We start from the raw sequence: 11,644 nt of genomic DNA, 5'->3' as shown, positions 1-11,644 counted from the left end.
CATGCACTTCAAATTTAAAGAGCACAGCTGTCCCCATTGGAGTGACTACTTTACTTGGACCTCGTGTTCAATTCAAGTTAAATGCAGAGTAGCAGAAGAGCTAATATAGATATATTGTGTACTGGGACCACAGTCTGAGGCTGGTTGCGCGAGCTCCGAAAAGCAGGAGTGTGCGAGCTTCCTGAAAAAGAGGTGCTCCGTACTCAGATCCTGCAAACACCCGTTGGCACCGTGACCAACCGGGGCAAAGAAGAAGGTCATGTGACGAAGCAGAAAGAGCGACAAAAGTCTGTGTTGGGAGGAAGTCTGAGCATGGTTGGATGGAACGAACACAGGATCTTCACTTTGGGGAAACCAGTGTTCAATATCCATGAGAACGCAAAATTCTATTTAGATGTCTTCAAAATAAAGTAAGTAAGCCATTAACGTAACGTGTTTAGTTGAAATTAAACGCACGTAGAGTACGTGACGTGCATAACGCTACTTAAGAGGACTTTAATTTGGAAGCCCGGTGTTAAAGATTGTGATAACACAAAAATAAAAAATAAAGATTTCTTTGAAGTGATGTAAGCAAGATATTTACTTATCATACCAAACTTACGAAACGTACGAAAAGTAAATTGCATGACGTATGTAACTTAGATCGAATACTTATTTCAATCTAAACCAGGGGTGTCAAACATACGGCCCACGGGCCGGATCCGGCCCGCCAGGGGGTCCAGCTCAACCCGCTGGATGACTTTGCTAAGTGTGAAAATTACAGAAAGACATAAATTGTATTTCTATGAGAATATGGAGGTTTATGAGTACAAACATTTTGTAATTTTTTTTTAAAATCGATCCAGTAATTGCTTCAAAAACAGCGTAAATGCGACGTCTGCTCCGGAGGGAGCAGCGCTCGCTGCTCGCTTTGTGACGCGTTTCACGTCAAATGCGTCACAAAGCGAGGGAATCTGCAGAGGAGAGCTCGGGCAGATAAACAGTGGGCTGATGTCTGAGTCTTTGGTCTTTATGTTTCTAGTTTATTGTAGAAATACCTTGAAATAGGGTTTATCATCCAAAAACCTTCACCAATGATTTAAACAGAGAGAAATATTGTTGTTATGTATGCGTTATTATGCTACGATTTCACTGGTCTGGCCCACTTGAGATCAAAGTGGGCCGTATGTGACGTCGGTTTTGGTGCCTAAACCTACAACATCTTGTGCGCACCTCTGAGCACCAGCTGGCTTCAACAAAACGTTTAATTTGACTCTGTAATGAGAACGGGTGACGTGTGTGTGTGTGTGTGTGAGGCAGTTGAAACTTAACAAACCTGACCTGAAACCCTGGTTGTTTCTCTTTTCTCGTTTTACTGCAGATTCGTGAAGTGAAAACTGGAGAGAACTGCAATCTTCTCCATCAATTTGAGCTCACACATGTTGGCCTGAATTTGTGCTGCTTAGAGTGAATCCATATTTGTTTTGGGACAGTTTGTGCTTTTTGTTCGACTTTGTACGCACTCATGCCGTGTTTTATTTCCACTAAGCTCTGCATGAAAACATCACGACTGAAAGGAAGCAATCGCCTCGTTTGCTGTAGCGGGACCGTTAGGCTGTGCTGCATGTTTCAACCAAATTATATTTTGATACCAGTTTTGAGATAAAACAAAAAACAAAAACAAAAAAAAACTTGGCAAACGTGCGAGTCCTTTCAAAATGTCAGAGAATGCTCGACGACAATATGCTATAAACGAAGATCTATTGTTTCAAAATACTTATTTGGCTTAGTAAATTAGTCAAAGGTTTCATTTTATTGCAATTAGTCACTAGTTATATTTTACTGTAATTAGTGACTAATTACATGTTATTGGAGTGAATAGCATTAGTAAGGCCAGGCACCGACAGTGACTTGGCTCTTGCAGTTTTGCTTTAGTAGTAAAATGAGTTGAAACAAGTAAACAAAAGAATGAGAATAAACGTTGTTTTTGCAGGATGCACCATTATTTTTTAATCTTCTGGCATCACGTGCCCGTTTGTACATTGACCTTGTTTGCTATCCTCCTGTCCGTTCTATTACAAAGGGAATATATATTTGTGCTATTATGGTGAGAAGCGGACAAAATTCAGTATGAAGCTAATATGAATCCTCAGTAATCGGGAGGGTGTCGCAGTCTTTTTAATTATTTGTATTCATTACTGAATATAAATCTGCTTCTATTTTGTACGTTTGCGTGCCTGTCTCGACCTCACTTTTACTACAGTGACCAAAAGGCTCGTGTAAAAAGTATTTGTGACAGCCAAATGATGGTCATTTTTATTTGACTGTTGTTGGAAGTGAAGGTAATTTGGAATTAAGGTTTGTGAAAGGCTTGACAGACTTCCAAATTAATGAGGGCTTGGCGTTTGCTCTTTTTGTCTCACAAGGATGATTTGTTTAATTTCCAGGGTGTACTTTCAGGAAGGTCGAAAGAAACAGTGAGCTGCTTCTTCACAGTTCCTTCGGTCTGACTCGGTTTTCTGTCCTTTTTAATAATACGATACAGACATACAGCTATTTATATATAGATGTGTATCTTTATAACTATATTCATTTCTATATCTGTCTATCCATCCGTATAGATAAAATATAGACACACATAGATACATGCAGATAGACATTCAGATATAGTTATTGTTACGTAGTTAAATACATATAGATATATATACACACACCTATATAGATGTATATCTATCTGTATTTATCTCGCTATCTACCTATATGCATTGATATTTTCATAGAGATATCGATGTACATACGTACACCCACACACAAACACACAGTATATGTATATATATATATACATATATATATATGGCTCCCATTTTTCACAACTCACAAACTAATTTCCGTTGGGCCTGTGTCCCTCCTTCCTCCAATGTAAGATTTAGAAGTCTTCGCAGACATTTCGGTTTTAGGGGACCACTGGCTCCAGCGCTCGCTGCCAGAAGAAAGAAAATATCTTCAAGACCGGCATTTTCCTCCTCAAATCCCACAACATTTTTTTTCCCACTTCCTGATTGAGAAAATGGGCGCTTCTCAGAGAAGGGCCAACCAAATAAACCCCTCCTTGGGCCCGGAGCCACTAATCTGTAATTTAATTTCAGGCGGGTGTCTGGGCCATGAGGACACACAGCAAGGTCAAGGGCTACTGTACAGAGAGCTCTGTGCGTTTGGGCACAACCTGGGGTTTGATCAACAGCCTCAGCCAGCTTAGGCAGAGGACACGGTGCGTGTGCGTGTTGCTGTGCATGCGAGTTCGTGCGAGCGAGGTTGGGTGTGCCGGGGAGGTATTTCTGCACTACTTATACAAGTCAGGCTTGATGCAAGGTAGCTATTTCGCATGACAGCAACAAACAATCACAGAGAAAATCCATTATTCAAAACAAGTAAAATGTTTGGGATGACTGAGCATCTGCAAACAGAGAGGGATTAGCCCTAAAATAGGAACGCGTCTAACTGGGAACAATTCAACATGTCAGTGTTGATCTGCATGTAAATGAAATATTTGTATTACTTTGACCATAATTCATGTTTTACTCATTATGTAGAATAGCGTAGTCGGCAGATAAATCAACTAATGGAAAAGTGGAAGGATGAATTTGAACAGCACGGCTAATCCTGCGGGTGAAGAGAAGAAATGTCTGTAATAAACTCGACCTTGTTCTGCCTGGACGAGCACAAAGTGGCCCTGAGAACAAGACCAATAATTACCAGGCAATGACCAGGCACTTTCACCATGTCTCTTTAATGTAAATAGGCATTGGGTTATCTCACACAAATGGCTTTGGCATTCATACATGGACATATGGCACGGAGACTTGTTTAAGTACGTAAAAAAAGAAAGAAAAAAGAAGGCAATAAAACAACTCGAACAACCCTGAACCAGGAGGAGATAAAACATTCCACACCAGCTGTAGAAACAAGCTGAGATAGTCCATGTTCATTAAAAACAATTTCTTACATATAAGGCTGTCAGGTCCGTGAGAAAATCAGGGTGTATCCCATGCACCATTTGCAGTTTGTTGGAGCTTAGCTGGCATTCAATTTCAATTCCCTCAACTTACTGAATATAGGAGAGCGGCACACACTGACAGGTACAAGTTACTCCAGCGACAGACGCTAATTAGCAAGTGCAGGAGTAATGGGAGAGCCAAGCTCTCCCTCTCTGGCAGAGACAGTGATGGCAACTGAGGCAGGGTCATCTCTTTAAGTGTCTCACTTCCTATTAGACAGGAGATCTCTGGCACATGCCCCATCACAACCCATACAGAGTGATGTCAGCGACAGAGAAAGGATCCTGTCACATCCTGTAGTTTTCAAACGGCGCTTCTCGTCTGCATAGCGCAGCGAGCGCAACCCGCTCGGCCGCATTCACTCACTGCCGCAGCCCTCCATTGACGGAAAGGCGGGGAGGGCAATAGAAAATAATGGCACATGATGTGTTTATGTGTTTTGATGGAAACTCAAGGGAAAGTCTTAGAAAGAGGATGATGGACTCATCTTCCACTCAGCGACGCTTTGACATTCTGTAGGGGACGCTGGAAATAGTCTCCAGGTTGATGGATAGGTGAAGTGGGATTACCCGCCAGACTCATCTCCTTCCGCCCCCCTCCCCTCGCCTGGACCCGACTCCTGGAAGAAGACACAAAAACACAATACATATCACGTCAGGCTGTTCACCGAGGGAGAGACGATTAGCTTTGAAAAATAATTAAACACTCCGGGCTGATCACAACAATACTGTACAGCCCAACAACTAAAGCAAGCCATCACTTTCTATCGTGATCATTTGTAGCATTAGTAGAAAATAAAGTTCATAAATAAAGACAAAAAAAAAAAGGTGGAGCGAGAAAGAAGAAGCAAAAAAAAAAAACATGCAGATTTTGTATCATTTAATGAACAGTTACACCAGAAGAATCTGTGTTCCCAACACTGCTACAACCTACAAGTCTCTTTCAATCTTGACATCCTCCTCCCTGTTTCTTTCTGAACTTCCCCTCACTCGGAGCCCCCGTGGACCACCCCACTGCTAGCGCAGCGAAATAAATTGTTCTCCCTGCATCATTAAACAGTTGGAATTAGCTCGGGTGGAATTTAATTATGTCACACATGACGCTCTCCCACTCGCAAGCTTTCTTAAAAGAAGTATAGTCGGCTATATGCTCGGAGGTTCAGTTTTTACATACATTATTCAAGACAGCGTGCTGTATCTGCAAGCAGCTGGGTTTCTAAATGAACAGTGGACTTTGCCCATCAGGACGCAGCTTTTAATTTCTGTTTCCTGGTGAGAAACCCAACACATGCAGGAGCTAATAATCTCCGACTCGTGGCGATGGAAATTCTGCTTGGGCTCTGTGTTCCACTCAGACTTTAGCTGTACTTGTCTAAACCTGTCATGAATCTACTTTTGTTGGCGACCCACTGTAACTTGAACAGCTCTGTGCACTCGGTAAGCAGACGTATTCTGGTGTTTGAAGCACTCACTATATATTTCATCACAGGAAACAGAAAAGTAGTTCTTTTAGCGAGCCGCTTCTACCTCCTAATTGACGCTCATTATCATCCCTTTATTACATTTTACACATGACAGCTGGTGTGACGTGAATAAATCCTGAATGAAAACCCTAAGGGCATTGCTGACAGCTTCAAAATGTCAGAAACTGATGGTTATAGAGTCTGTCATTCTGAATGATAGGAATCTTTGCAAATTGCAAACCTCGCCACAAGAATATCTGTTTTACGGAGCATTTGAAAATGCAGCCGGGCTTCCATTTGTTCCCTGTCAGAGAGTAATCCGACTTGCCAACTTATCCATCACCCAAATGAACCCGACGCAATTTTCACGCATGAATTTTTTTTTTTTCATCAGATTCAAATCTACCCCTACGCGCCCCCCCCCCCCCCCCCCCCCCCCCGGAGAGCTCTAAAGGGTGTGCATTTCAGAGTGGACTCATGCTCGCTGTTGAGTCCGGAGGTCAGAGGTGAAATGAAAGACCTCTACTTTCACCGAGATTCTGGATGAACATCTACAGCGGAGTAATTTAGAATCTGGGAAAATAACAGGGCTGGCCACTGGCAATCAAAAAGTAAAATCCAACTTAAGTGTTCGACAAACAGCCTCTCTCTGCCGGAGAATCCAAAGCAGGCACGGCGGGGTGGAGACGTTTCTTCCACTCCAACACCTGAGACACAAGCTGATGGACAGATTCATTTACAGCCGGCACACGAGATTGCACACTAATTTACTCGGGCTATAGGAGATTGTTCACGTAAAAGATACAGCGTCACAGTGGATTCAATCAAATGAAGCGTTGTAAATCCACACCGTGTCCATTTATTTCCTCATTTACATTGAAATGTAAGTGCCATATTTCATTCTCCGCCTTGGTAACTTCTCACTTTTTATGAAAAAAAAAATAAGTATTTGTGTGACAATGCGCCATAAACCAGGAGCTGTTTGACTCTGACAGAAACAACAACAACAACAATCAGAGCAGCTATCAAACACAAACACCAGACAAGACTGTGGAAGTAAATGACTGGGAGAGAAATCCAGAATAATGAGGAAGCAGCTAAACCTTGGTGCTACTTAAAGATCATTACCACATGATCAAACACATCATGACAATTTATCTGCACGGAAATGGATAATTATGAAGTATAATGTGTAGCACTGAAACAGGATATACCTTTAAGGATACATTTCAGCAGAGACTTTACAAGCCTGCAATGGAAATACGATCCCAGGGGTACGACGGGACACAAACGGCGGGGTGTGGAATATATGTAAATAGCTGTTAGTATTATCAGCGTGGGAAGAAATATAAGAGCCTATTATTATTAGGCCCAGCCATGCGTGTAAATGCACTGCCTATGAGTAAACTGGAAGGTATATGCCTCCAAATAAGGCGCCAAATATAGTTAAGTGTAGCATTTTCTCGCCCTTTTTCCAGCCCCCTCTTTTCTAAAACAAGTCAGTTTCATAAAGCTGAACAATACATAAACAGGCCATCACTGCTGTCCTGAAGTCTCTCATTAGGCCACCTGGTTTCTATCTTATTCTCTGTTCCAATTAGAATAACCTCCTTACGCTTGTGTGCCTTCACAAAATAGGTTAAGTTAAAAATGACATTCATGTCTGTCCAGTCATTTATTATATGTAGTGAAGGCTTTGAAGGAATTTTGTCCATTGAAGCTGAAAGTTTTACTCATGACTGTAGACAATGCCTCAAATATGGATGTTGCTGCAAAGAAGCTACAATTATCACAGTTTCACGGTGACGCCCAAGATCTGTGACATCAATTCAGAATCTGAACAACTGTGAAATATGACCAGAGAGGTGTTTGTGCAGAACATTATGATGTCGAAGTAAACTTGACCTTTGGGATATAAAACGTCATCACTTCACCATTTTGTCTCATTGTCATAATTCGCAAATTAATTCCTGAGGTATGGCCGCAAATGTGTTTTGTAGGGTCACGTCGACCTTTGACCACCAAAATCCCGCTGATCAGTTCATCCTCGAGTCCAAGTGAGTGTTTGTGCCAAATTTGAAGAACGTACAGCAAGGCGTTCCTGAGATATCACGCTCACGAGGGACGGACAGGCAACCCAAACACATAATGCCTCGGGCCACGGCTGTCACCAGCACAGAGGCAGAAAAATGGATTTTAAAGGATTAGTTAGGAATAGTTTTGCAAAAAAAAAGGCTTTCGTGTCAAGAATTCAATGAGGGTTGACGGCACTGTCATGCCTGCGTGGTTCGAGACTGTAAATAAGTCGAAATGGCTGGCGGTAGTCGGTCTGAACGTAACACAGCGTTTATCATGTTTGGTTAACCTGTACAAAAACCGAAAAGTTTAATGGGGACATTTTAAAGGGAGTCTTTGCTCCGCTGTGACCTCGAAGAGAGAAAGCAGTAGCAGGTTAGCCGCTCTCCCGTTTGCGAGCGTTGTCCGAAGCTAAGCTAGATGGCTGTAGCTTCGTGAGAGAAGTATCAGTCTTTGAATCAAGCTCTCATTAAGGAACCAAACATGTGTCTTGTGTTTTCTGCAGAACAGAGGAGACGGCTACTGAACAGGAGAGAGTGTCGACATGTTTAGACTCTGCAGGAGCTCGTCTGTGCGGGACGGGCAAAAAAAAAAAAAAAAAAAAAAAGAAAGAAAAGAAAGCAGCCGTGTGCAGTGATAATTCACATAGGTCACAACATATAACAATGATCACTGTGAAAGATGGAGTGATGCAGCAGCTCTTGCTACAGGCCTTTCCACTTTATCCCAATAACAATGAGCCAGAGTGAGGTGTCTGACAGGTCATTCTGTTACCACACTGTTATTCCAAAGCAGCCGCATACATCACCCTCCAAAAAAACTCACCACTTCTATCAGCTCTTTTCCCTACGCTCGACGTAGCCCACCTTCAACCTCTCTCCAAAAGCAACCGGCAGCCCCCCTGGTGTTAATTATAAGAGTTTTTCTCCCCCAGGAGCCTGGGTGGGACGTGGAAGTGCATTAATCTTGATTCTTCACTTCAGTCTAAAGGATCGTTTGAAGAGACGCCTGTGGTAGGTCCCAAAGGCGGTGTGACTCAGTACCAGGAGAAAGAGTAAAAAGGGAAGGGAAAAGGCAAGAGTCACAGTTTGGCGCTCACACCGGGACACACCGGCCACCTCGACAGGCAAGTCCGTCATGTACCCTGCACCCCTTATATTCTCTGTATGTTAATCTGGATGAACACTTAAGAGGCGCACAGGATGACATGCCAAGCATCTTCCACCTGTGCTGTGATTGATTTGTTCCCTGATGCAGCATGAAGGTGACTGTCACCTTCAAAAGCAGAACTTAGCAGAGCTGAGCGACGGCTGGAGGACTCTGTTTTTTACATCACAGTTTACATTCTCCCCCATTTCATCGCACACTTTACCCCACCATGACTATGTCGAGAGGGTCAATACTAACTTTGCCAGAGTAGACAGAAAAGTCCCATGTTCGGTATTTTGTTTGTTTTCCTTTTTTATTTGATTTTTTTTTTTTTTTTTTTTTTTTTTTATAATTCTGAATAATACTGCTTTGTTATGTGTAAAAAATAGATTGCCACCCATTTTATAGCGATAAGCCACAGCTGCCTGATGCACAACACTTAACCCCCACTGTGTCACACTGTATAATGGAAGGATGGAAATGACAGACAATTAGAGTAAAATGACCACTTCTAGCTGACTGGCTGAATATTTACCAGTGCATCACTAAAAGCTGCCTGTGATATCAAAACAATCAATGTTTCAGTGCAAAGACCAAAACAAAAATGTCCACAACATTTTAATATCAGTGTTTTTCAACAGCATCACTTCTGCGCACTCGATGTTAAATTGACTCTGCTCTTCATGTTTGATCGTGCCCCTCCTTATCTCATTAGTTATCTACTTCCAGAGTTAAAAAAAAAAAAAAAAAAAAAAATCGCACTGAAGCAGTTGGCATACAGAGACGTGCATGTTTGAGCTCCTGCTCTCTGAGCATGCGCGACGTCCCCCTGCAGTTTCACGATAACGTGCGCACACTTCAGAAAGCTACACATGAAAGTCATTGCGCCGTTCAGCAGGCAATATGTTATGCATATTCCCATCACAGTGGGGGAGGAGACTGTTCACTGTTTCATTTTACGCCATCTGTAAATTCTCTGGTGCTCAACATATTCCATTTGATAGCCAGTAGCTTTGTAAACAATATGCTGGGATCCGTTTGAAAAACACCAGCTTCTACTTATGACGAGTCTAATTTAGATTTCAAATTTGGATGTCGGTCATTGTTGCTTGGTGCGAACGCAACATTTCAAACGGGAAAAATTCTGACATCCTTGAGGGGAACTCGGGTATCATGTTGCCAAAAACAACAAGGATGAAAACTGTTTAGAAAGTGTTCTCTTCATCCATGTCGGGTGGGCGGGGCAACTGACAGCGAGCACCTTGAGTGGGGAATATTAAGTGATGCTAATATGCTGTGACAAAGGCCATGGCCTGGTGACCCCACCTCCACCTCCACCTCCACCCCCACCCACACACACACACAGTTCTCACCATCAACACAAAACATTCCATCCATGTACTGCTTTGACTTGGTTGCACCTACACATATGTTATATTTCCCAGTATTACAGGCTACCATGTAGTCTGTAGCTACAATACAACCTTTTCATATTTCAGTTTTATCACACCATCTGACTTTGCATGGAGCCTAATAAAAAAAAAAGCCTCAGAGAGTTTACGCTTCTGCATGCAGATAGTGTCCATTTTGATTATTGGGAAAATCACTTTGTGTTGCTTGTTACTGCCCTTTTTAGTGCAGCTTTTTTTTTGTATCATCTATACATTGATCCTTTATCTCAGAATCACAGTGTCCAATTGTCTGTATCCATGCATGCACTTCAGTTCATGTGTGTGTCTGTTTTTCGACATCAACACACCGCTGAACTTGTATGCGGTCGCTCATCTGCATTACGAGCAATCTATAGTAGTTAATTGAGCCCAGAGGCAGTTGGTTTCAATGAAAGCTCCCGTGCCTTTCTGGCAAAAGAAACAGGAGAGAAGGAGCTCTCTGGAGAAGGCAGCTCTCAGTTGAGAGGCAAACAGAGCAGAACTCCTGCCGTGTTCATTAGCTGTCATTGATCAGTGATTCAGTCGCTGCGCAACTCCTTCCACAGCTCACATATTACAAGTTTCATCTCCTTAAAATTAATATAAAGGTAAGGAAGTGGTGCCAGCGCAGCATTTTCCTCCTTGTATTTTATTTTTCAGTGCACTATTTTGATGTGGATGGATGTTTGTCAGGGTTTTCAGCAGCATGCAGAGAGTGCGACGCAGCACACTTGTCCATTCCACAGTTTTCCGATATCAATATGAGCTACTATATTCGGTTATTGGCTTCCCTCAGAGGCTATCATCGCTGCAACCTCTTCCATCACGGGAGATGTACAGTAGAATGAGGCTGCGAGGTATAAAAATGCTGATAAATGGCTGAGACAAAAGCATAAATAATGCAGAGATCAGAGATACTGAAATAGTGAGTCAAACTCCACTTCAAGACACCCCACACCTCCCCAGAGACAGCCAAACGTAAGTGTCCTGTCTGACATCATCAGCGTCTGCCGGGCCCTTACCTGCCACATACAGCACAGACCGAGAGGAGAAGCTCCTCTCTGGCTCTCTTTGCCCTTCATTGCTCTTCCCAGCAGAAAACCGAACATCAGAGAACTCACATCCATTCCCCCACACCTGGCTGCAGCCAGCTTTTAAAATACACCTGAGCTGTTTTTTTCCTTTCATATTTCACCCTATTTCACCCCTTTTTATCTCCTCCCTATCCTCTGAGAAAGGACTCCCTGTACTGCATGTGCGTGTAAAACCATGACAGAGCACAGCCTGAGCTACCACAGCAAAAAAAGACTATAACAATGAGATCTATTCTTTGCATGACAGTCCAGAGTTTAAGTGAATATAAAGGGTTGAATTAAATCAATATTTCACAACTATGCCAAAGGAGCTGCAAAAGGGCCATTATGTAGCACTAATTGCACCTATAGGGCCTATCTTTAAAAAATGTAATCTGCACTCTCATTGGAATTCATCGA

General features: G+C 42.5%; 1 protein-coding gene across 1 annotated transcript in view; it reads right to left on the bottom strand.

The window, feature by feature from the left end:
* Positions 1 to 3,747: 3,747 nt before the first annotated feature.
* cd276 (CD276 molecule) overlaps positions 3,748 to 11,644 on the bottom strand; it is a 68,755-nt gene continuing 60,858 nt past the window's right edge. The window contains exon 8 of the mRNA XM_069174335.1: positions 3,748 to 4,653. The gene's annotated coding sequence lies outside the window, so the exon portion shown is untranslated. The remainder of the gene's footprint in view (positions 4,654 to 11,644) is intronic.

Source organism: Embiotoca jacksoni, unplaced genomic scaffold (genome assembly GCF_022577435.1).
Source record: "Embiotoca jacksoni isolate LCO1_2020_lvr unplaced genomic scaffold, fEmbJac1.0.p SCAF_6, whole genome shotgun sequence".
Classification (NCBI taxonomy): domain Eukaryota; kingdom Metazoa; phylum Chordata; class Actinopteri; family Embiotocidae; genus Embiotoca; species Embiotoca jacksoni.
Note: the sequence above shows the minus strand (reverse complement) of the source record. Positions and strands in the feature narration are given on the sequence as shown.